This window comes from Ipomoea triloba, chromosome 16, assembly GCF_003576645.1.
Source record: "Ipomoea triloba cultivar NCNSP0323 chromosome 16, ASM357664v1".
NCBI classification, from domain to species: domain Eukaryota; kingdom Viridiplantae; phylum Streptophyta; class Magnoliopsida; order Solanales; family Convolvulaceae; genus Ipomoea; species Ipomoea triloba.
Window position 1 is genome coordinate 13840721 of NC_044931.1, and position 15720 is coordinate 13856440.

General features: G+C 50.6%; 59 non-coding genes across 59 annotated transcripts; all 59 read right to left on the minus strand.

The window, feature by feature from the left end:
• Positions 1 to 207: 207 nt before the first annotated feature.
• LOC116008640 lies at positions 208 to 326 on the minus strand. Its single transcript, XR_004096009.1, has one exon. It is a non-coding gene; the product is annotated as a 5S ribosomal RNA (ribosomal RNA).
• Positions 327 to 463: 137 nt separating this feature from the next.
• LOC116009362 lies at positions 464 to 582 on the minus strand. The gene has a single exon (XR_004096630.1). It is a non-coding gene; the product is annotated as a 5S ribosomal RNA (ribosomal RNA).
• A 137-nt stretch (positions 583 to 719) lies between these two features.
• Positions 720 to 838, minus strand: LOC116009364. Its single transcript, XR_004096632.1, has one exon. It is a non-coding gene; the product is annotated as a 5S ribosomal RNA (ribosomal RNA).
• A 137-nt stretch (positions 839 to 975) lies between these two features.
• Positions 976 to 1094, minus strand: LOC116009365. The gene has a single exon (XR_004096633.1). It is a non-coding gene; the product is annotated as a 5S ribosomal RNA (ribosomal RNA).
• Positions 1095 to 1231: 137 nt separating this feature from the next.
• LOC116009367 lies at positions 1232 to 1350 on the minus strand. The gene has a single exon (XR_004096634.1). It is a non-coding gene; the product is annotated as a 5S ribosomal RNA (ribosomal RNA).
• A 137-nt stretch (positions 1351 to 1487) lies between these two features.
• On the minus strand, positions 1488 to 1606 carry LOC116009368. The gene has a single exon (XR_004096635.1). It is a non-coding gene; the product is annotated as a 5S ribosomal RNA (ribosomal RNA).
• A 561-nt stretch (positions 1607 to 2167) lies between these two features.
• Positions 2168 to 2286, minus strand: LOC116008720. Its single transcript, XR_004096083.1, has one exon. It is a non-coding gene; the product is annotated as a 5S ribosomal RNA (ribosomal RNA).
• A 137-nt stretch (positions 2287 to 2423) lies between these two features.
• LOC116008642 lies at positions 2424 to 2542 on the minus strand. Its single transcript, XR_004096011.1, has one exon. It is a non-coding gene; the product is annotated as a 5S ribosomal RNA (ribosomal RNA).
• Positions 2543 to 2674: 132 nt separating this feature from the next.
• LOC116008693 lies at positions 2675 to 2793 on the minus strand. The gene has a single exon (XR_004096059.1). It is a non-coding gene; the product is annotated as a 5S ribosomal RNA (ribosomal RNA).
• A 138-nt stretch (positions 2794 to 2931) lies between these two features.
• On the minus strand, positions 2932 to 3050 carry LOC116008768. Its single transcript, XR_004096126.1, has one exon. It is a non-coding gene; the product is annotated as a 5S ribosomal RNA (ribosomal RNA).
• A 137-nt stretch (positions 3051 to 3187) lies between these two features.
• LOC116008531 lies at positions 3188 to 3306 on the minus strand. Its single transcript, XR_004095907.1, has one exon. It is a non-coding gene; the product is annotated as a 5S ribosomal RNA (ribosomal RNA).
• A 129-nt stretch (positions 3307 to 3435) lies between these two features.
• Positions 3436 to 3554, minus strand: LOC116008694. Its single transcript, XR_004096060.1, has one exon. It is a non-coding gene; the product is annotated as a 5S ribosomal RNA (ribosomal RNA).
• A 263-nt stretch (positions 3555 to 3817) lies between these two features.
• LOC116008555 lies at positions 3818 to 3936 on the minus strand. Its single transcript, XR_004095930.1, has one exon. It is a non-coding gene; the product is annotated as a 5S ribosomal RNA (ribosomal RNA).
• Positions 3937 to 4073: 137 nt separating this feature from the next.
• Positions 4074 to 4192, minus strand: LOC116008755. The gene has a single exon (XR_004096115.1). It is a non-coding gene; the product is annotated as a 5S ribosomal RNA (ribosomal RNA).
• A 137-nt stretch (positions 4193 to 4329) lies between these two features.
• LOC116008902 lies at positions 4330 to 4448 on the minus strand. Its single transcript, XR_004096252.1, has one exon. It is a non-coding gene; the product is annotated as a 5S ribosomal RNA (ribosomal RNA).
• A 137-nt stretch (positions 4449 to 4585) lies between these two features.
• On the minus strand, positions 4586 to 4704 carry LOC116008605. Its single transcript, XR_004095977.1, has one exon. It is a non-coding gene; the product is annotated as a 5S ribosomal RNA (ribosomal RNA).
• A 137-nt stretch (positions 4705 to 4841) lies between these two features.
• On the minus strand, positions 4842 to 4960 carry LOC116008125. Its single transcript, XR_004095524.1, has one exon. It is a non-coding gene; the product is annotated as a 5S ribosomal RNA (ribosomal RNA).
• A 137-nt stretch (positions 4961 to 5097) lies between these two features.
• On the minus strand, positions 5098 to 5216 carry LOC116009369. Its single transcript, XR_004096636.1, has one exon. It is a non-coding gene; the product is annotated as a 5S ribosomal RNA (ribosomal RNA).
• Positions 5217 to 5353: 137 nt separating this feature from the next.
• On the minus strand, positions 5354 to 5472 carry LOC116009370. Its single transcript, XR_004096637.1, has one exon. It is a non-coding gene; the product is annotated as a 5S ribosomal RNA (ribosomal RNA).
• A 137-nt stretch (positions 5473 to 5609) lies between these two features.
• LOC116009371 lies at positions 5610 to 5728 on the minus strand. Its single transcript, XR_004096638.1, has one exon. It is a non-coding gene; the product is annotated as a 5S ribosomal RNA (ribosomal RNA).
• Positions 5729 to 5865: 137 nt separating this feature from the next.
• LOC116009372 lies at positions 5866 to 5984 on the minus strand. Its single transcript, XR_004096640.1, has one exon. It is a non-coding gene; the product is annotated as a 5S ribosomal RNA (ribosomal RNA).
• A 137-nt stretch (positions 5985 to 6121) lies between these two features.
• Positions 6122 to 6240, minus strand: LOC116009373. The gene has a single exon (XR_004096641.1). It is a non-coding gene; the product is annotated as a 5S ribosomal RNA (ribosomal RNA).
• Positions 6241 to 6377: 137 nt separating this feature from the next.
• On the minus strand, positions 6378 to 6496 carry LOC116009374. Its single transcript, XR_004096642.1, has one exon. It is a non-coding gene; the product is annotated as a 5S ribosomal RNA (ribosomal RNA).
• A 137-nt stretch (positions 6497 to 6633) lies between these two features.
• LOC116009376 lies at positions 6634 to 6752 on the minus strand. Its single transcript, XR_004096644.1, has one exon. It is a non-coding gene; the product is annotated as a 5S ribosomal RNA (ribosomal RNA).
• A 137-nt stretch (positions 6753 to 6889) lies between these two features.
• Positions 6890 to 7008, minus strand: LOC116009378. The gene has a single exon (XR_004096645.1). It is a non-coding gene; the product is annotated as a 5S ribosomal RNA (ribosomal RNA).
• A 137-nt stretch (positions 7009 to 7145) lies between these two features.
• LOC116009379 lies at positions 7146 to 7264 on the minus strand. Its single transcript, XR_004096646.1, has one exon. It is a non-coding gene; the product is annotated as a 5S ribosomal RNA (ribosomal RNA).
• Positions 7265 to 7401: 137 nt separating this feature from the next.
• LOC116009380 lies at positions 7402 to 7520 on the minus strand. Its single transcript, XR_004096647.1, has one exon. It is a non-coding gene; the product is annotated as a 5S ribosomal RNA (ribosomal RNA).
• Positions 7521 to 7657: 137 nt separating this feature from the next.
• Positions 7658 to 7776, minus strand: LOC116009381. Its single transcript, XR_004096648.1, has one exon. It is a non-coding gene; the product is annotated as a 5S ribosomal RNA (ribosomal RNA).
• A 137-nt stretch (positions 7777 to 7913) lies between these two features.
• Positions 7914 to 8032, minus strand: LOC116009383. Its single transcript, XR_004096650.1, has one exon. It is a non-coding gene; the product is annotated as a 5S ribosomal RNA (ribosomal RNA).
• A 137-nt stretch (positions 8033 to 8169) lies between these two features.
• LOC116009384 lies at positions 8170 to 8288 on the minus strand. The gene has a single exon (XR_004096651.1). It is a non-coding gene; the product is annotated as a 5S ribosomal RNA (ribosomal RNA).
• A 137-nt stretch (positions 8289 to 8425) lies between these two features.
• LOC116008474 lies at positions 8426 to 8544 on the minus strand. The gene has a single exon (XR_004095854.1). It is a non-coding gene; the product is annotated as a 5S ribosomal RNA (ribosomal RNA).
• A 129-nt stretch (positions 8545 to 8673) lies between these two features.
• Positions 8674 to 8792, minus strand: LOC116008844. Its single transcript, XR_004096196.1, has one exon. It is a non-coding gene; the product is annotated as a 5S ribosomal RNA (ribosomal RNA).
• Positions 8793 to 8921: 129 nt separating this feature from the next.
• On the minus strand, positions 8922 to 9040 carry LOC116008845. Its single transcript, XR_004096197.1, has one exon. It is a non-coding gene; the product is annotated as a 5S ribosomal RNA (ribosomal RNA).
• Positions 9041 to 9169: 129 nt separating this feature from the next.
• LOC116008846 lies at positions 9170 to 9288 on the minus strand. Its single transcript, XR_004096198.1, has one exon. It is a non-coding gene; the product is annotated as a 5S ribosomal RNA (ribosomal RNA).
• Positions 9289 to 9417: 129 nt separating this feature from the next.
• LOC116008847 lies at positions 9418 to 9536 on the minus strand. Its single transcript, XR_004096199.1, has one exon. It is a non-coding gene; the product is annotated as a 5S ribosomal RNA (ribosomal RNA).
• A 129-nt stretch (positions 9537 to 9665) lies between these two features.
• On the minus strand, positions 9666 to 9784 carry LOC116008848. The gene has a single exon (XR_004096200.1). It is a non-coding gene; the product is annotated as a 5S ribosomal RNA (ribosomal RNA).
• A 129-nt stretch (positions 9785 to 9913) lies between these two features.
• On the minus strand, positions 9914 to 10032 carry LOC116008849. The gene has a single exon (XR_004096201.1). It is a non-coding gene; the product is annotated as a 5S ribosomal RNA (ribosomal RNA).
• A 129-nt stretch (positions 10033 to 10161) lies between these two features.
• Positions 10162 to 10280, minus strand: LOC116008850. Its single transcript, XR_004096202.1, has one exon. It is a non-coding gene; the product is annotated as a 5S ribosomal RNA (ribosomal RNA).
• Positions 10281 to 10409: 129 nt separating this feature from the next.
• Positions 10410 to 10528, minus strand: LOC116008851. Its single transcript, XR_004096203.1, has one exon. It is a non-coding gene; the product is annotated as a 5S ribosomal RNA (ribosomal RNA).
• A 129-nt stretch (positions 10529 to 10657) lies between these two features.
• Positions 10658 to 10776, minus strand: LOC116008852. The gene has a single exon (XR_004096204.1). It is a non-coding gene; the product is annotated as a 5S ribosomal RNA (ribosomal RNA).
• Positions 10777 to 10905: 129 nt separating this feature from the next.
• LOC116008854 lies at positions 10906 to 11024 on the minus strand. The gene has a single exon (XR_004096206.1). It is a non-coding gene; the product is annotated as a 5S ribosomal RNA (ribosomal RNA).
• A 129-nt stretch (positions 11025 to 11153) lies between these two features.
• On the minus strand, positions 11154 to 11272 carry LOC116008855. Its single transcript, XR_004096207.1, has one exon. It is a non-coding gene; the product is annotated as a 5S ribosomal RNA (ribosomal RNA).
• A 129-nt stretch (positions 11273 to 11401) lies between these two features.
• LOC116008856 lies at positions 11402 to 11520 on the minus strand. The gene has a single exon (XR_004096208.1). It is a non-coding gene; the product is annotated as a 5S ribosomal RNA (ribosomal RNA).
• Positions 11521 to 11649: 129 nt separating this feature from the next.
• Positions 11650 to 11768, minus strand: LOC116008857. Its single transcript, XR_004096209.1, has one exon. It is a non-coding gene; the product is annotated as a 5S ribosomal RNA (ribosomal RNA).
• Positions 11769 to 11897: 129 nt separating this feature from the next.
• Positions 11898 to 12016, minus strand: LOC116008858. Its single transcript, XR_004096210.1, has one exon. It is a non-coding gene; the product is annotated as a 5S ribosomal RNA (ribosomal RNA).
• A 129-nt stretch (positions 12017 to 12145) lies between these two features.
• LOC116008859 lies at positions 12146 to 12264 on the minus strand. The gene has a single exon (XR_004096211.1). It is a non-coding gene; the product is annotated as a 5S ribosomal RNA (ribosomal RNA).
• Positions 12265 to 12393: 129 nt separating this feature from the next.
• Positions 12394 to 12512, minus strand: LOC116008860. Its single transcript, XR_004096212.1, has one exon. It is a non-coding gene; the product is annotated as a 5S ribosomal RNA (ribosomal RNA).
• Positions 12513 to 12641: 129 nt separating this feature from the next.
• On the minus strand, positions 12642 to 12760 carry LOC116008862. Its single transcript, XR_004096213.1, has one exon. It is a non-coding gene; the product is annotated as a 5S ribosomal RNA (ribosomal RNA).
• Positions 12761 to 12889: 129 nt separating this feature from the next.
• On the minus strand, positions 12890 to 13008 carry LOC116008863. The gene has a single exon (XR_004096214.1). It is a non-coding gene; the product is annotated as a 5S ribosomal RNA (ribosomal RNA).
• A 137-nt stretch (positions 13009 to 13145) lies between these two features.
• On the minus strand, positions 13146 to 13263 carry LOC116008979. The gene has a single exon (XR_004096322.1). It is a non-coding gene; the product is annotated as a 5S ribosomal RNA (ribosomal RNA).
• A 137-nt stretch (positions 13264 to 13400) lies between these two features.
• On the minus strand, positions 13401 to 13519 carry LOC116008638. Its single transcript, XR_004096007.1, has one exon. It is a non-coding gene; the product is annotated as a 5S ribosomal RNA (ribosomal RNA).
• A 137-nt stretch (positions 13520 to 13656) lies between these two features.
• Positions 13657 to 13775, minus strand: LOC116008634. Its single transcript, XR_004096003.1, has one exon. It is a non-coding gene; the product is annotated as a 5S ribosomal RNA (ribosomal RNA).
• A 137-nt stretch (positions 13776 to 13912) lies between these two features.
• Positions 13913 to 14031, minus strand: LOC116008398. The gene has a single exon (XR_004095784.1). It is a non-coding gene; the product is annotated as a 5S ribosomal RNA (ribosomal RNA).
• Positions 14032 to 14168: 137 nt separating this feature from the next.
• On the minus strand, positions 14169 to 14287 carry LOC116008880. Its single transcript, XR_004096231.1, has one exon. It is a non-coding gene; the product is annotated as a 5S ribosomal RNA (ribosomal RNA).
• A 138-nt stretch (positions 14288 to 14425) lies between these two features.
• On the minus strand, positions 14426 to 14544 carry LOC116008836. The gene has a single exon (XR_004096189.1). It is a non-coding gene; the product is annotated as a 5S ribosomal RNA (ribosomal RNA).
• A 222-nt stretch (positions 14545 to 14766) lies between these two features.
• On the minus strand, positions 14767 to 14885 carry LOC116008907. The gene has a single exon (XR_004096255.1). It is a non-coding gene; the product is annotated as a 5S ribosomal RNA (ribosomal RNA).
• A 136-nt stretch (positions 14886 to 15021) lies between these two features.
• Positions 15022 to 15140, minus strand: LOC116008301. Its single transcript, XR_004095693.1, has one exon. It is a non-coding gene; the product is annotated as a 5S ribosomal RNA (ribosomal RNA).
• Positions 15141 to 15277: 137 nt separating this feature from the next.
• LOC116008722 lies at positions 15278 to 15396 on the minus strand. Its single transcript, XR_004096085.1, has one exon. It is a non-coding gene; the product is annotated as a 5S ribosomal RNA (ribosomal RNA).
• A 137-nt stretch (positions 15397 to 15533) lies between these two features.
• On the minus strand, positions 15534 to 15652 carry LOC116008407. The gene has a single exon (XR_004095792.1). It is a non-coding gene; the product is annotated as a 5S ribosomal RNA (ribosomal RNA).
• Between the last annotated feature and the right edge of the window lie 68 nt (positions 15653 to 15720).

Sequence of the window (15720 nt, forward strand, 5' to 3'; positions counted from 1 at the left end):
CTCGCCCAAGCAAGCTTTACTTCGGAATTCTGATGGGATCCGGTGCATTAGTGCTGGTATGATCGCATCCGTCATGTACTACGCGCAAAATGTACTTAACCCTCTCTCTCCGCGCAACTTCTCTCGCTTACCGGTTTAGCGGTTTAAACGGATAGTACCCTTAGCGAGCGGTCCAGCGGTTTAAAAGAAAGATTAAAAAGAGGGTGGGGGATGCAACACGAGGACTTCCCAGGGGGTCACCCATCCTAGTACTACTCTCGCCCAAGCACGCATAACTTTAGAGTTCTGATGGGATCCGGTGCATTAGTGCTGGTATGATCACATCCGTCATGTATTGCGCGCAAAATGTACTTGACCCTCTCTCTCCACGCAACTTCTCTCGCTTAGCGGTTTAGCGGTTTAAAAGGATAGTACCCTTAGCGAGCGGTCCAGCGGTTTAAAAGAAAGATTAAAAAGAGGGTGGGGGATGCAACACGAGGACTTCCCAGGGGGTCACCCATCCTAGTACTACTCTCGCCCAAGCACGCTTAACTTCGGAGTTCTGATGGGATCCGGTGCATTAGTGCTGGTATGATCGCATCCGTCACGTACTGCGCGCAAAATGTACTTGACCCTCTCTCTCCGCGCAACTTCTCTCGCTTAGCGGTTTAGCGGTTTAAAAGGATAGTACCCTTAGCGAGCGGTCCAGCGGTTTAAAAGAAAGATTAAAAAGAGGGTGGGGGATGCAACACGAGGACTTCCCAGGGGGTCACCCATCCTAGTACTACTCTCGCCCAAGCACGCTTAACTTCGGAGTTCTGATGGGATCCGGTGCATTAGTGCTGGTATGATCGCATCCGTCACGTACTGCGCGCAAAATGTACTTGACCCTCTCTCTCCGCGCAACTTCTCTCGCTTAGCGGTTTAGCGGTTTAAAAGGATAGTACCCTTAGCGAGCGGTCCAGCGGTTTAAAAGAAAGATTAAAAAGAGGGTGGGGGATGCAACACGAGGACTTCCCAGGGGGTCACCCATCCTAGTACTACTCTCGCCCAAGCACGCTTAACTTCGGAGTTCTGATGGGATCCGGTGCATTAGTGCTGGTATGATCGCATCCGTCACGTACTGCGCGCAAAATGTACTTGACCCTCTCTCTCCGCGCAACTTCTCTCGCTTAGCGGTTTAGCGGTTTAAAAGGATAGTACCCTTAGCGAGCGGTCCAGCGGTTTAAAAGAAAGATTAAAAAGAGGGTGGGGGATGCAACACGAGGACTTCCCAGGGGGTCACCCATCCTAGTACTACTCTCGCCCAAGCACGCTTAACTTCGGAGTTCTGATGGGATCCGGTGCATTAGTGCTGGTATGATCGCATCCGTCACGTACTGCGCGCAAAATGTACTTGACCCTCTCTCTCCGCGCAACTTCTCTCGCTTAGCGGTTTAGCGGTTTAAAAGGATAGTACCCTTAGCGAGCGGTCCAGCGGTTTAAAAGAAAGATTAAAAAGAGGGTGGGGGATGCAACACGAGGACTTCCCAGGGGGTCACCCATCCTAGTACTACTCTCGCCCAAGCACGCTTAACTTCGGAGTTCTGATGGGATCCGGTGCATTAGTGCTGGTATGATCGCATCCGTCACGTACTGCGCGCAAAATGTACTTGACCCTCTCTCTCCGCGCAACTTCTCTCGCTTAGCGGTTTAGCGGTTTAAAAGGATAGTACCCTTAGCGAGCGGTCCAGCGGTTTAAAAGAAAGATTAAAAAGAGGGTGGGGGATGCAACACGAGGACTTCCCAGGGGGCGGAGTTCTGATGGGATGCGGTGCATTAGTGCTGATATGATCGCATCCGTCATGTACTGCGCGTAAAATGTACTTGACCCTCTCTCTCCGCGCAACTACTCCGCGTAAAATGTACTTGACCCTCTCTCTCCGCGCAACTACTCTCGCTTAGCGGTTTAGCGGTTTAAAAGGATAGTACCCTTCTCTCGCTTAGCGGTTTAGCGGTTTAAAAGGATAGTACCCTTAGCTCGCTTAGCGGTTTAGCGGTTTAAAAGGATAGTACCCTTAGCGCGCTTAGCGGTTTAGCGGTTTAAAAGGATAGTACCCTTAGCGAGCTTAGCGGTTTAGCGGTTTAAAAGGATAGTACCCTTAGCGAGCGGTCCAGCGATTTAAAAGAAAAATTGAAAAGAAGGTGGGGGATGCAACACGATGAATTCCTAGGGGGTCACCCATCCTAGTACTACTCTCGCCCAAGCACGCTTAACTTCGGAGTTCTGATGGGATGCGGTGCATTAGTGCTGGTATGATCGCATCCGTCATGTACTGCGCGCAAAATGTACTTGACCCTCTCTCTCCGCGCAACTTCTCTCGCTTAGCGGTTTAGCGGTTTAAAAGGATAGTACCCTTAGCGAGCGGTCCAGCGGTTTAAAAGAAAAATTGAAAAGAGGGTGGGGGATGCAACACGAGGACTTCCCAGGGGGTCACCCATCCTAGTACTACTCTCGCCCAAGCACGCATAACTTTAGAGTTCTGATGGGATCCGGTGCATTAGTGCTGGTATGATCACATCCGTCATGTACTGCGCGCAAAATGTACTTGACCCTCTCTCTCTCTACGCAACTTCTCTCGCTTAGCGGTTTAGCGGTTTAAAAGGATAGTATCCTTAGCGAGCGGTTTAAAAGAAAAAATTGAAAAGAGGGTGGGGGATGCAACACGAGGACTTCCCAGGGGGTCACCCATCCTAGTACTACTCTCGCCCAAGCACGCATAACTTTAGAGTTCTGATGGGATCCGGTGCATTAGTGCTGATATGATCGCATCCGTCATGTACTGCGCGTAAAATGTACTTGACCCTCTCTCTCCGCGCAACTTCTCTCCCTTAGCGGTTTAGCGGTTTAAAAGAATAGTATCATTAGCGAGCGGTCCAGCGGTTTAAGATAAAAAATTGAAAGGAGGGTGGGGGATGTAACACGAAGACTTCCTAGGGGGTCACCGATCCTAGTACTACTCTCGCCCAAGCACGCTTAACTTCGGAGTTCTGATGGGATCCGGTGCATTAGTGCTGGTATGATCGCATCCGTCACGTAGTCATGTACTGCGCGCAAAATGTACTTGAACCTCTCTCTCCGCGCAACTTCTCTCGCTTAGCGGTTTAAAAGGATAGTACCCTTAGCGAGCGGTCCAACGATTTAAAAGAAAAATTGAAAAGAGGGTGGGGGATGCAACACGAGGACATCCCAGGGGGTCACCCATCCTAGTACTACTCTCGCCCAAGCACGCATAACTTCGGAGTTCTGATGGGATCCGGTGCATTAGTGCTGGTATGATCGCATCCGTCATGTACTACGCGCAAAATGTACTTGACCCTCTCTCTCCGCGCAACTTCTCTCGCTTAGCGGTTTAAAAGGATAGTACCCTTAGCGAGCGGTCCAACGATTTAAAAGAAAAATTGAAAAGAGGGTGGGGGATGCAACACGAGGACTTCCCAGGGGGTCACCCATCCTAGTACTACTCTCGCCCAAGCACGCATAACTTTAGAGTTCTGATGGGATCCGGTGCATTAGTGCTGATATGATCGCATCCGTCATGTGGATCCGGTGCATTAGTGCTGATATGATCGCATCCGTCATGTACTGCGCGTAAAATGTACTTGACCCTCTCTCTCCGCGCAACTTCTCCGCGTAAAATGTACTTGACCCTCTCTCTCCGCGCAACTTCTCTCGCTTAGCAGTTTAGCGGTTTAAAAGGATAGTACCCTTAGCGAGCGGTCCAGTTTAGCGGTTTAAAAGGATAGTACCCTTAGCGAGCGGTCCAGCGATTTAAAAGAAAAATTGAAAAGAAGGTGGGGGATGCATCACGATGACTTCCCAGGGGGTCACCCATCCTAGTACTACTCTCGCCCAAGCACGCTTCACTTCGGAGTTCTGATGGGATCCGGTGCATTAGTGCTGGTATGATCGCATCCGTCATGTATTGCGCGCAAAATGTACTTGACCCTCTCTCTCCGCGCAACTTCTCTCGCTTAGCGGTTTAGCGGTTTAAAAGGATAGTACCCTTAGCGAGCGGTCCAGCGGTTTAAAAGAAAAATTAAAAAGAGGGTGGGGGATGCAACACGACGACTTCCCAAGGGGTAACACATCCTAGTACTACTCTCGCCCAAGCACGCTTCACTTCGGAGTTCTGATGGGATCCGGTGCATTAGTGCTGGTATGATCGCATCCGTCACGTACTGCGCGCAAAATGTACTTGACCCTCTCTCTCCGCGCAACTTCTCTCGCTTAGCGGTTTAGCGGTTTAAAAGGATAGTACCCTTAGCGAGCGGTCCAGCGGTTTAAAAGAAAGATTAAAAGGAGGGTGGGGGATGTAACACGAAGACTTCCTAGGGGGTCACCCATCCTAGTACTACTCTCGCCCAAGCACGCTTCACTTCGGAGTTCTGATGGGATTCGCTGCATTAGTGCTGGTATGATCGCATCCGTCACGTACTGCGCGCAAAATGTACTTGACCCTCTCTCTCCGCGCAACTTCTCTCGCTTAGCGGTTTAGCGGTTTAAAAGGATAGTACCCTTAGCGAGCGGTCCAGCGGTTTAAAAGAAAGATTAAAAAGAGGGTGGGGGATGCAACACGAGGACTTCCCAGGGGGTCACCCATCCTAGTACTACTCTCGCCCAAGCACGCTTCACTTCGGAGTTCTGATGGGATTCGCTGCATTAGTGCTGGTATGATCGCATCCGTCATGTATTGTGCGCAAAATGTACTTGACCCTCTCTCTCCGCGCAACTTCTCTCGCTTAGCGGTTTAGCGGTTTAAAAGGATAGTACCCTTAGCGAGCGGTCCAGCGGTTTAAAAGAAAGATTAAAAAGAGGGTGGGGGATGCAACACGAGGACTTCCCAGGGGGTCACCCATCCTAGTACTACTCTCGCCCAAGCACGCTTCACTTCGGAGTTCTGATGGGATCCGGTGCATTAGTGCTGGTATGATCGCATCCGTCACGTACTGCGCGCAAAATGTACTTGACCCTCTCTCTCCGCGCAACTTCTCTCGCTTAGCGGTTTAGCGGTTTAAAAGGATAGTACCCTTAGCGAGCGGTCCAGCGGTTTAAAAGAAAGATTAAAAAGAGGGTGGGGGATGCAACACGAGGACTTCCCAGGGGGTCACCCATCCTAGTACTACTCTCGCCCAAGCACGCTTAACTTCGGAGTTCTGATGGGATCCGGTGCATTAGTGCTGGTATGATCGCATCCGTCACGTACTGCGCGCAAAATGTACTTGACCCTCTCTCTCCGCGCAACTTCTCTCGCTTAGCGGTTTAGCGGTTTAAAAGGATAGTACCCTTAGCGAGCGGTCCAGCGGTTTAAAAGAAAGATTAAAAAGAGGGTGGGGGATGCAACACGAGGACTTCCCAGGGGGTCACCCATCCTAGTACTACTCTCGCCCAAGCACGCTTAACTTCGGAGTTCTGATGGGATCCGGTGCATTAGTGCTGGTATGATCGCATCCGTCACGTACTGCGCGCAAAATGTACTTGACCCTCTCTCTCCGCGCAACTTCTCTCGCTTAGCGGTTTAGCGGTTTAAAAGGATAGTACCCTTAGCGAGCGGTCCAGCGGTTTAAAAGAAAGATTAAAAAGAGGGTGGGGGATGCAACACGAGGACTTCCCAGGGGGTCACCCATCCTAGTACTACTCTCGCCCAAGCACGCTTAACTTCGGAGTTCTGATGGGATCCGGTGCATTAGTGCTGGTATGATCGCATCCGTCACGTACTGCGCGCAAAATGTACTTGACCCTCTCTCTCCGCGCAACTTCTCTCGCTTAGCGGTTTAGCGGTTTAAAAGGATAGTACCCTTAGCGAGCGGTCCAGCGGTTTAAAAGAAAGATTAAAAAGAGGGTGGGGGATGCAACACGAGGACTTCCCAGGGGGTCACCCATCCTAGTACTACTCTCGCCCAAGCACGCTTAACTTCGGAGTTCTGATGGGATCCGGTGCATTAGTGCTGGTATGATCGCATCCGTCACGTACTGCGCGCAAAATGTACTTGACCCTCTCTCTCCGCGCAACTTCTCTCGCTTAGCGGTTTAGCGGTTTAAAAGGATAGTACCCTTAGCGAGCGGTCCAGCGGTTTAAAAGAAAGATTAAAAAGAGGGTGGGGGATGCAACACGAGGACTTCCCAGGGGGTCACCCATCCTAGTACTACTCTCGCCCAAGCACGCTTAACTTCGGAGTTCTGATGGGATCCGGTGCATTAGTGCTGGTATGATCGCATCCGTCACGTACTGCGCGCAAAATGTACTTGACCCTCTCTCTCCGCGCAACTTCTCTCGCTTAGCGGTTTAGCGGTTTAAAAGGATAGTACCCTTAGCGAGCGGTCCAGCGGTTTAAAAGAAAGATTAAAAAGAGGGTGGGGGATGCAACACGAGGACTTCCCAGGGGGTCACCCATCCTAGTACTACTCTCGCCCAAGCACGCTTAACTTCGGAGTTCTGATGGGATCCGGTGCATTAGTGCTGGTATGATCGCATCCGTCACGTACTGCGCGCAAAATGTACTTGACCCTCTCTCTCCGCGCAACTTCTCTCGCTTAGCGGTTTAGCGGTTTAAAAGGATAGTACCCTTAGCGAGCGGTCCAGCGGTTTAAAAGAAAGATTAAAAAGAGGGTGGGGGATGCAACACGAGGACTTCCCAGGGGGTCACCCATCCTAGTACTACTCTCGCCCAAGCACGCTTAACTTCGGAGTTCTGATGGGATCCGGTGCATTAGTGCTGGTATGATCGCATCCGTCACGTACTGCGCGCAAAATGTACTTGACCCTCTCTCTCCGCGCAACTTCTCTCGCTTAGCGGTTTAGCGGTTTAAAAGGATAGTACCCTTAGCGAGCGGTCCAGCGGTTTAAAAGAAAGATTAAAAAGAGGGTGGGGGATGCAACACGAGGACTTCCCAGGGGGTCACCCATCCTAGTACTACTCTCGCCCAAGCACGCTTAACTTCGGAGTTCTGATGGGATCCGGTGCATTAGTGCTGGTATGATCGCATCCGTCACGTACTGCGCGCAAAATGTACTTGACCCTCTCTCTCCGCGCAACTTCTCTCGCTTAGCGGTTTAGCGGTTTAAAAGGATAGTACCCTTAGCGAGCGGTCCAGCGGTTTAAAAGAAAGATTAAAAAGAGGGTGGGGGATGCAACACGAGGACTTCCCAGGGGGTCACCCATCCTAGTACTACTCTCGCCCAAGCACGCTTAACTTCGGAGTTCTGATGGGATCCGGTGCATTAGTGCTGGTATGATCGCATCCGTCACGTACTGCGCGCAAAATGTACTTGACCCTCTCTCTCCGCGCAACTTCTCTCGCTTAGCGGTTTAGCGGTTTAAAAGGATAGTACCCTTAGCGAGCGGTCCAGCGGTTTAAAAGAAAGATTAAAAAGAGGGTGGGGGATGCAACACGAGGACTTCCCAGGGGGTCACCCATCCTAGTACTACTCTCGCCCAAGCACGCTTAACTTCGGAGTTCTGATGGGATCCGGTGCATTAGTGCTGGTATGATCGCATCCGTCACGTACTGCGCGCAAAATGTACTTGACCCTCTCTCTCCGCGCAACTTCTCTCGCTTAGCGGTTTAGCGGTTTAAAAGGATAGTACCCTTAGCGAGCGGTCCAGCGGTTTAAAAGAAAGATTAAAAAGAGGGTGGGGGATGCAACACGAGGACTTCCCAGGGGGTCACCCATCCTAGTACTACTCTCGCCCAAGCACGCTTAACTTCGGAGTTCTGATGGGATCCGGTGCATTAGTGCTGGTATGATCGCATCCGTCACGTACTGCGCGCAAAATGTACTTGACCCTCTCTCTCCGCGCAACTTCTCTCGCTTAGCGGTTTAGCGGTTTAAAAGGATAGTACCCTTAGCGAGCGGTCCAGCGGTTTAAAAGAAAGATTAAAAAGAGGGTGGGGGATGCAACACGAGGACTTCCCAGGGGGTCACCCATCCTAGTACTACTCTCGCCCAAGCACGCTTAACTTCGGAGTTCTGATGGGATCCGGTGCATTAGTGCTGGTATGATCGCATCCGTCACGTACTGCGCGCAAAATGTACTTGACCCTCTCTCTCCGCGCAACTTCTCTCGCTTAGCGGTTTAGCGGTTTAAAAGGATAGTACCCTTAGCGAGCGGTCCAGCGGTTTAAAAGAAAGATTAAAAAGAGGGTGGGGGATGCAACACGAGGACTTCCCAGGGGGTCACCCATCCTAGTACTACTCTCGCCCAAGCACGCTTAACTTCGGAGTTCTGATGGGATCCGGTGCATTAGTGCTGGTATGATCGCATCCGTCACGTACTGCGCGCAAAATGTACTTGACCCTCTCTCTCCGCGCAACTTCTCTCGCTTAGCGGTTTAGCGGTTTAAAAGGATAGTACCCTTAGCGAGCGGTCCAGCGATTTAAAAGAAAAATTGAAAAGAAGGTGGGGGATGCAACACGATGACTTCCCAGGGGGTCACCCATCCTAGTACTACTCTCGCCCAAGCACGCTTCACTTCGGAGTTCTGATGGGATCCGGTGCATTAGTGCGGGTATGATCGCATCCGTCATGTAGTGCGCGCAAAATGTACTTGACCCTCTCTCTCCGCGCAACTTATCTAACTTAGCGGTTTAAAAAGATAGTACCCTTAGCGAGCGGTCCCGCGGTTTAAAAGAAAAATTAAAAAGAGGGGGGGGGATGCAACACGAGGACTTCCCAGGGGGTCACCGATCCTAGTACTACTCTCGCCCAAGCAAGCTTTACTTCGGAATTCTGATGGGATCCGGTGCATTAGTGCGGGTATGATCGCATCCGTCATGTAGTGCGCGCAAAATGTACTTGACCCTCTCTCTCCGCGCAACTTATCTAACTTAGCGGTTTAAAAAGATAGTACCCTTAGCGAGCGGTCCCGCGGTTTAAAAGAAAAATTAAAAAGAGGGGGGGGGATGCAACACGAGGACTTCCCAGGGGGTCACCGATCCTAGTACTACTCTCGCCCAAGCAAGCTTTACTTCGGAATTCTGATGGGATCCGGTGCATTAGTGCGGGTATGATCGCATCCGTCATGTAGTGCGCGCAAAATGTACTTGACCCTCTCTCTCCGCGCAACTTATCTAACTTAGCGGTTTAAAAAGATAGTACCCTTAGCGAGCGGTCCCGCGGTTTAAAAGAAAAATTAAAAAGAGGGGGGGGGATGCAACACGAGGACTTCCCAGGGGGTCACCGATCCTAGTACTACTCTCGCCCAAGCAAGCTTTACTTCGGAATTCTGATGGGATCCGGTGCATTAGTGCGGGTATGATCGCATCCGTCATGTAGTGCGCGCAAAATGTACTTGACCCTCTCTCTCCGCGCAACTTATCTAACTTAGCGGTTTAAAAAGATAGTACCCTTAGCGAGCGGTCCCGCGGTTTAAAAGAAAAATTAAAAAGAGGGGGGGGGATGCAACACGAGGACTTCCCAGGGGGTCACCGATCCTAGTACTACTCTCGCCCAAGCAAGCTTTACTTCGGAATTCTGATGGGATCCGGTGCATTAGTGCGGGTATGATCGCATCCGTCATGTAGTGCGCGCAAAATGTACTTGACCCTCTCTCTCCGCGCAACTTATCTAACTTAGCGGTTTAAAAAGATAGTACCCTTAGCGAGCGGTCCCGCGGTTTAAAAGAAAAATTAAAAAGAGGGGGGGGGATGCAACACGAGGACTTCCCAGGGGGTCACCGATCCTAGTACTACTCTCGCCCAAGCAAGCTTTACTTCGGAATTCTGATGGGATCCGGTGCATTAGTGCGGGTATGATCGCATCCGTCATGTAGTGCGCGCAAAATGTACTTGACCCTCTCTCTCCGCGCAACTTATCTAACTTAGCGGTTTAAAAAGATAGTACCCTTAGCGAGCGGTCCCGCGGTTTAAAAGAAAAATTAAAAAGAGGGGGGGGGATGCAACACGAGGACTTCCCAGGGGGTCACCGATCCTAGTACTACTCTCGCCCAAGCAAGCTTTACTTCGGAATTCTGATGGGATCCGGTGCATTAGTGCGGGTATGATCGCATCCGTCATGTAGTGCGCGCAAAATGTACTTGACCCTCTCTCTCCGCGCAACTTATCTAACTTAGCGGTTTAAAAAGATAGTACCCTTAGCGAGCGGTCCCGCGGTTTAAAAGAAAAATTAAAAAGAGGGGGGGGGATGCAACACGAGGACTTCCCAGGGGGTCACCGATCCTAGTACTACTCTCGCCCAAGCAAGCTTTACTTCGGAATTCTGATGGGATCCGGTGCATTAGTGCGGGTATGATCGCATCCGTCATGTAGTGCGCGCAAAATGTACTTGACCCTCTCTCTCCGCGCAACTTATCTAACTTAGCGGTTTAAAAAGATAGTACCCTTAGCGAGCGGTCCCGCGGTTTAAAAGAAAAATTAAAAAGAGGGGGGGGGATGCAACACGAGGACTTCCCAGGGGGTCACCGATCCTAGTACTACTCTCGCCCAAGCAAGCTTTACTTCGGAATTCTGATGGGATCCGGTGCATTAGTGCGGGTATGATCGCATCCGTCATGTAGTGCGCGCAAAATGTACTTGACCCTCTCTCTCCGCGCAACTTATCTAACTTAGCGGTTTAAAAAGATAGTACCCTTAGCGAGCGGTCCCGCGGTTTAAAAGAAAAATTAAAAAGAGGGGGGGGGATGCAACACGAGGACTTCCCAGGGGGTCACCGATCCTAGTACTACTCTCGCCCAAGCAAGCTTTACTTCGGAATTCTGATGGGATCCGGTGCATTAGTGCGGGTATGATCGCATCCGTCATGTAGTGCGCGCAAAATGTACTTGACCCTCTCTCTCCGCGCAACTTATCTAACTTAGCGGTTTAAAAAGATAGTACCCTTAGCGAGCGGTCCCGCGGTTTAAAAGAAAAATTAAAAAGAGGGGGGGGGATGCAACACGAGGACTTCCCAGGGGGTCACCGATCCTAGTACTACTCTCGCCCAAGCAAGCTTTACTTCGGAATTCTGATGGGATCCGGTGCATTAGTGCGGGTATGATCGCATCCGTCATGTAGTGCGCGCAAAATGTACTTGACCCTCTCTCTCCGCGCAACTTATCTAACTTAGCGGTTTAAAAAGATAGTACCCTTAGCGAGCGGTCCCGCGGTTTAAAAGAAAAATTAAAAAGAGGGGGGGGGATGCAACACGAGGACTTCCCAGGGGGTCACCGATCCTAGTACTACTCTCGCCCAAGCAAGCTTTACTTCGGAATTCTGATGGGATCCGGTGCATTAGTGCGGGTATGATCGCATCCGTCATGTAGTGCGCGCAAAATGTACTTGACCCTCTCTCTCCGCGCAACTTATCTAACTTAGCGGTTTAAAAAGATAGTACCCTTAGCGAGCGGTCCCGCGGTTTAAAAGAAAAATTAAAAAGAGGGGGGGGGATGCAACACGAGGACTTCCCAGGGGGTCACCGATCCTAGTACTACTCTCGCCCAAGCAAGCTTTACTTCGGAATTCTGATGGGATCCGGTGCATTAGTGCGGGTATGATCGCATCCGTCATGTAGTGCGCGCAAAATGTACTTGACCCTCTCTCTCCGCGCAACTTATCTAACTTAGCGGTTTAAAAAGATAGTACCCTTAGCGAGCGGTCCCGCGGTTTAAAAGAAAAATTAAAAAGAGGGGGGGGGATGCAACACGAGGACTTCCCAGGGGGTCACCGATCCTAGTACTACTCTCGCCCAAGCAAGCTTTACTTCGGAATTCTGATGGGATCCGGTGCATTAGTGCGGGTATGATCGCATCCGTCATGTAGTGCGCGCAAAATGTACTTGACCCTCTCTCTCCGCGCAACTTATCTAACTTAGCGGTTTAAAAAGATAGTACCCTTAGCGAGCGGTCCCGCGGTTTAAAAGAAAAATTAAAAAGAGGGGGGGGGATGCAACACGAGGACTTCCCAGGGGGTCACCGATCCTAGTACTACTCTCGCCCAAGCAAGCTTTACTTCGGAATTCTGATGGGATCCGGTGCATTAGTGCGGGTATGATCGCATCCGTCATGTAGTGCGCGCAAAATGTACTTGACCCTCTCTCTCCGCGCAACTTATCTAACTTAGCGGTTTAAAAAGATAGTACCCTTAGCGAGCGGTCCCGCGGTTTAAAAGAAAAATTAAAAAGAGGGGGGGGGATGCAACACGAGGACTTCCCAGGGGGTCACCGATCCTAGTACTACTCTCGCCCAAGCAAGCTTTACTTCGGAATTCTGATGGGATCCGGTGCATTAGTGCGGGTATGATCGCATCCGTCATGTAGTGCGCGCAAAATGTACTTGACCCTCTCTCTCCGCGCAACTTATCTAACTTAGCGGTTTAAAAAGATAGTACCCTTAGCGAGCGGTCCCGCGGTTTAAAAGAAAAATTAAAAAGAGGGGGGGGGATGCAACACGAGGACTTCCCAGGGGGTCACCGATCCTAGTACTACTCTCGCCCAAGCAAGCTTTACTTCGGAATTCTGATGGGATCCGGTGCATTAGTGCGGGTATGATCGCATCCGTCATGTAGTGCGCGCAAAATGTACTTGACCCTCTCTCTCCGCGCAACTTATCTAACTTAGCGGTTTAAAAAGATAGTACCCTTAGCGAGCGGTCCCGCGGTTTAAAAGAAAAATTAAAAAGAGGGGGGGGGATGCAACACGAGGACTTCCCAGGGGGTCACCGATCCTAGTACTACTCTCGCCCAAGCAAGCTTTACTTCGGAATTCTGATGGGATCCGGTGCATTAGTGCGGGTATGATCGCATCCGTCATGTAGTGCGCGCAAAATGTACTTGACCCTCTCTCTCCGCGCAACTTATCTAACTTAGCGGTTTAAAAAGATAGTACCCTTAGCGAGCGGTCCCGCGGTTTAAAAGAAAAATTAAAAAGAGGGGGGGGGATGCAACACGAGGACTTCCCAGGGGGTCACCGATCCTAGTACTACTCTCGCCCAAGCAAGCTTTACTTCGGAATTCTGATGGGATCCGGTGCATTAGTGCGGGTATGATCGCATCCGTCATGTATTGCGCGCAAAATGTACTTGACCCTCTCTCTCCGCGCAACTTCTCTCGCTTAGCGGTTTAGCGGTTTAAAAGGATAGTACCCTTAGCGAGCGGTCCAGCGGTTTAAAAGAAAAATTAAAAAGAGGGTGGGGGATGCAACACGAGGACTTCGCAGGGGGTAACACATCCTAGTACTACTCTCGTCCAAGCACGCTTTACTTCGGAGTTCTGATGGATCCGGTGCATTAGTGCTGGTACGATCGCATCCGTCATGTACTGCGCGCAAAATGTACTTGACCCTCTCTCTCCGCGCAACTTCTCTCGCGTAGCGGTTTAGCGGTTTGAAAGGATAGTAGCCTTAGCGAGCGGTCCAGCGGTTTAAAAGAAAAATTAAAAAGAGAGTGGGGGATGCAACACGAGGACTTCCCAGGGGGTCACACATCCTAGTACTACTCTCGCCCAAGCACGCTTAACTTCGGAATTCTGATGGGATCCGGTGCATTAGTGCTGGTACGATCGCATCCGGCATGTACTGCGCGCAAAATGTACTTGACCCTCTCTCTCCGCGCAACTTCTCTCGCTTAGCGGTTTAGCGGTTTAAAAGGATAGTACCCTTAGCGAGCGGTCCAGCGGTTTAAAAGAAAAATTAAAAAGAGGGTGGGGGATGCAACACGAGGACTTCCCAGGGGGTCACACATCCTAGTACTACTCTCGCCCAAGCACGCTTAACATCGGAGTTCTGATGGGATCCGGTGCATTAGTGCTGGTACGATCGCATCCGTCATGTACTACGCGCAAAATGTACTTGACCCTCTCTCTCCGCGCAACTTCTCTCGCTTAGCGGTTTAGCGGTTTAAACGGATAGTACCCTTAGCGAGCGGTCCAGCGGTTTAAAAGAAAAATTAAAAAGAGAGTGGGGGATGCAACACGAGGACTTCCCAGGGGGTCACCCATCCTAGTACTACTCTCGCCCAAGCACGCTTAACTTCGGAATTCTGATGGGATCCGGTGCATTAGTGCTGGTATGATCGCATCGGTTATGTACTGCGCGCAAAATGTACTTGACCCTCTCTCTCCGCGCAACTTCTCTCGCTTAGCGGTTTAGCGGTTTAAACGGATAGTACCCTTAGCGAGCGGTCCAGCGGTTTAAAAGAAAAATTGAATAGAGGGTGGGGGATGCAACACGAGGACTTCCTAAGGGGTCACCGATCCTAGTACTACTCTAGCCCAAGCACGCTTCACTTCGGAGTTCTGATGGGATCCGGTGCATTAGTGCTGGTATGATCGCATCGGTTATGTACTGCGCGCAAAATGTACTTGAACCTCTCTCTCCGCGCAACTTCTCTTGCTTAGCGGTTTAGCGGTTTAAAAGGATAGTATCCTTAGCGAGCGGTCCAGCGGTTTAAAAGAAAAAATTGAAAAGAGGGTGGGGGATGTAACACGAAGACTTCCTAGGGGGTCACCCATCCTAGTACTACTCTCGCCCAAGCACGCTTAACTTCGGAGTTCTGATGGGATGCGGTGCATTAGTGCTGGTATGATCGCATACGTCATGTACTGCGCGCAAAATGTACTTGACCCTCTCTCTCCCGTCATGTACTGCGCGCAAAATGTACTTGACCCTCTCTCTCCGCGCAACTTCTCCGCGCAAAATGTACTTGACCCTCTCTCTCCGCGCAACTTCTCTCCCTTAGCGGTTTAGCGGTTTAAAAGGATAGTATCATTAGCGAGCGGTCCAGCGGTTTAAAAGAAAAAATTGAAAAGAGGGTGGGGGATGTAACACGAAGACTTCCTAGGGGGTCACCCATCCTAGTACTACTCTCGCCCAAGCACGCTTAACTTCGGAGTTCTGATGGGATGCGCTGCATTAGTGCTGGTATGATTGCATCCATCATGTACTGCGCACAAAATGTACTTGACCCTCTCTCTACGCGCAACTTCTCTCGCTTAGCGGTTTAGCGGTTTAAAAGGATAGTACCTTAGCGAGCGGTCCAGCGATTTAAAAGAAAAATTGAAAAGAGGGTGGGGGATGCAACACGAGGACTTCCCAGGGGGTCACCCATCCTAGTACTACTCTCGCCCAAGCACGCTTCACTTCGGAGTTCTGATGGGATCCGGTGCATTAGTGCTGGTATGATCGCATCGGTCATGTACTGCGCGCAAAATGTACTTGAACCTCTCTCTCCGCGCAACTTCTCTCGCTTAGCGGTTTAGCGGTTTAAAAGGATAGTACCCTTAGCGAGCGGTCCAGCGATTTAAAAGAAAAATTGAAAAGAGGGTGGGGGATGCAACACGAGGACTTCCCAGGGGGTCACCCATCCTAGTACTACTCTCGCCCAAGCACGCATAACTCCGGAGTTCTGATGGGATCCGATACATTAGTGCTGGTATGATCACATCCGTCATGTACTGCGCGCAAAATGTACTTGACCCTCTCTCTCCACGCAACTTCTCTCGCTTAGCGGTTTAGCGGTTTAAAAGGATAGTATCCTTAGCGAGCGGTCCAGCGGTATAAAAGAAAAATTGAAAAGAGGGTGGGGGATGCAACACAAGGACTTCACAGAGGGTCACCCATCCTAGTACTACTCTCGCCCAAGCACGCTTTACTTCGGAGTTCTGATGGGATCCGGTGCATTAGTGCTGGTATGATCGCATCCGTCATGTACTGCGTGCAAAATGTACTTGACCCTCTCTCTCCGCGCAACTTCTCTCGCTTAGCGGTTTA